Source organism: Nycticebus coucang, chromosome 3 (assembly GCF_027406575.1).
Source record: "Nycticebus coucang isolate mNycCou1 chromosome 3, mNycCou1.pri, whole genome shotgun sequence".
Taxonomy (NCBI): Eukaryota; Metazoa; Chordata; class Mammalia; order Primates; family Lorisidae; genus Nycticebus; species Nycticebus coucang.
This window is the reverse complement of record NC_069782.1, coordinates 87,462,845-87,466,171: the sequence shown is the minus strand read 5'-3', so window position 1 is coordinate 87,466,171 and position 3,327 is coordinate 87,462,845.

The following is a 3,327-nucleotide window of genomic DNA, read 5'->3' as shown; positions in this document are numbered from 1 at the left end:
TATGATTCCATTTATATAGCATTTTTAAAATAACAAAATTATAGAGATGGAGAATCATGGTTTCTAGAGCTTAGAGACAGGGTAGGAGAGGAAGGGAGATGGAAGTAATTATAAAAGAACAATAGGACTTATTGTGGTGATGTAATTGTTTCATATTTTGATTGTGGTAGTAGATAGACAAACCTACATAACTGATAAAATTGTATAAAATGAAGAACACATGAACACTCAAATAAATAGCATCCCTCAATATTCAAGGGAAATTGGTTCCAGGATCCTTTCCTCCAGGGATATAAAAATACAAGGATGTGGGCGGCACCTGTGGCTCAGTGAGTAGGCCACCAGCCCCACATACCAAAGGTGGCGGGTTCGAACCCAGCCCCGGCCAAACTGCAACAAAATAGCTGAGCATTGTGGTGGGTGCCTGTAGTCCCAGCTACTTGGAAGGCTGAGGCAAGAGAATCACCTAAGCCCAGGAGCTGGAGGTTGCTGTGAGCTGTGATGCCACAGCACTCTACCGAGGGTGACAAACTGAGACTCTGTCTCTAAATCCAAGGATGCTCAAGTCTCTGAAATAAAAAGGCATAGTATTTGAGTATCATCTATGCACATCCTCCCATAGACTTTAAATCATCAAGATATTACTTATAATATTTAATGCAATATAAATGCTATGTAAACAGCTGTTACACTATATTTTTAGCATTTTTTATTGTTGTATTGTTATTTTTATTGATTTTTCCAAAGATTTTGATCCATGGTTGATTGAATCTGCAGATGCCAAACCCATGGAGACAGAGGGCAGACCATAAAAGTAAAACTGAAAATATCTGAAAGCAAGATTAAGATGGCCAACTGGATGCCTCTTCCATGGAAAGGAATGAGAATAGTGAGAAAATAACTCACATTTTAAATAGATCATCTAGGAGAGAATGTTAGAATTCACCAGAGAAGTGACAGGAAGCACCAAAAATAGGTAAGAAGAGAGTTCAGACAAATTGCCCAGTAGTCTGCCTGAGGGCCAAGAGATGCTCCAAGATGCAGGGAAACAGAGAGAAATTTCCAGGCTCCACACTCAAACCTGGGCTTTTTCAATCTTGGCTACTGGAGAACCCCTCAACCTGAAGTATAACATAGAGAGCTGCCCAGAGATTGCACAGAGACATTGCTTGAGAAAACTAACCCACATGGAATCCCACAGGCATCTGAGCCAAGAGCAGCTTCAGCTAGGTACCATTCTGAGAGCCTAGGTACTGGAGATCTAAAGACGCAGCTGCACTGCTCCAAGGAGAAAGGGAGGAGACTGAAGACTCTCAGGTACCACCAGGAAGGTCACTACTGCCTTGCTGTGGCTGCTGTTGAGAATGAGAGGCAAGTGAACCACACCGCCCACAGCTTCTTGCCCACACTACTTGCCTGGGAGGGGTCCCATCCTCTCTGGTTGCAGGCCCAAGGTACCATTTTGAACATTTAATATTGGGGTGTGGCCTGCGTTTGGGCTGAGTTCAGTCTGACATAACTGCAGCTGTTGCCTAGCCAGGAAGAAACAGGAAACCAGGCTCTTATACACATACCTGTGACAATACCCACCATCCTGTACAGGACTGCTATGAGATTGAGATTCAGGTGGACCATACTCACTGCAGCTTCCTGCCCACGTTGCTTGCCTGAGAGGCTCCTAACCTATTGTAGCTATAAGCAATACCAACACAGACCATTTAGGCCACAATGAGTTGTTCCACCAACACTACTGCCATTAACCACATCACATGAGTTTCCCAGGGGCCTGAGAACCCATGCACACACCTGGCCTACCAATCCTACTACTAGCTCCTGAGCAAGCCACGTGGAGGCTCAAGAATCAGCTCTTCAAGACCCACTAACACTGGTGAAAGTGTAAGACTCTTTGGAGCCTAAAACCACATATATTCGGTTCACTTCTGCCACCACTGGGACCCAAAGACTGTCTCAGTTGGCATCCAAGTACCTGGCAAAACTTCATCACAGCTTCTAATAATAATTGTACCCTAAGTCACCAATGAAATCATAGATATCACTGACCCTGTGAACTGCCAAATGAATCATACAAAGATCACACTAACAAAAGCACCCAAAATCAAAGCCAAAGTGTCCTGCTCAAACAATATACATACATTCTTTGGGAAAAATTCTCCCCTGTAAAAGCAATTGCAAAAAATTAGAAGAAGTAACTGCTAAACTAGATGTGCAGGGGTCAAAAAAGGACATGGGAAACAAGAAAAAATAAGGAAATATGACACCACCAAAGGACCACAACAATGGTCCAGCAACAAATGCCAATCAAAAATAATTACTTAGGGGCGGTGCCTGTGGCTCAAAGGGGTAGGGCGCAGGCCTCATATGCCAGAGGTGGCGGGTTCAAGCCCAGCCCCGGCCAGAAAACTGCAAAAAAAAAAAAAAAAAATTACTTAAAATGTCAGATAAAGAATTCAAAATATTAGCTCAGTGCCTGTAGCTCAGCAGCCAGGGCACCAGTCACATACACCAGAGCTGGCGGGTTCAAACCCTGGGCCTGCCAAACAACAATGACAACTACAACCAAAAAATAGCTAGGCATTGTGGTAGGCACCTGTAGTCCCAGCTACTTAGGAGGCTAAGGCAAGAGAATCACTTAAGCCCAAGAGTTTGAGGTTGCTGTGAGCTGTGATGCCACAGCACTCTACCAAGGGCAATAGCTCTCTCTGTGGGAGAGCTGCCCCTGTGTGTTGCAGCGCGGGGATCAGCCAGGAGATCCTAGGCAAGCAATCTAGTGACTGAGCTGCTCTAAGGCGGGGACTGAGACACTGGGGAAGTGCGGAGATCCAAGTGTGGCAGATTAACAGCTTTGGCCCTCAGGGGCATAGTGGGAGTCTAGACTTTGTGTACTGAATAAGCAGGCAGCCACACCAGGAGAGTTCCTAGGGTTAAGTGCTTTCCTTGGAAAGCTTCTGCTTGGCCAACGTCATAGTTTGGAGTGTCTTTTGGAGAGGTACTGGCCCCCCAACCAAAGCAAGTGACACGACCTCCTGTGCTCCCCGAGGAATGTTGCCCTAAGATGGAAAAACTTCTTTCTTTGTGGACATGCCCGAGCTAGTAAGAACAATCAGTTAAATGTTCACAGAAAGGAAAGTTACTGGAGGGCTTCACATGGTTGCAGGTGGGGGCTGGGCACCTGCGGAGGTTACAGGAAGAAGTACTCTGTTCTATTCTCCTTTTAGCAAACTATCCTTTCTTAAGTTTTAAGGAACTAATCATTCAGAACAGACAGCTAGAAGCCATTGTGGTTAAGCCTTCAGCAAAGTGTAGGGC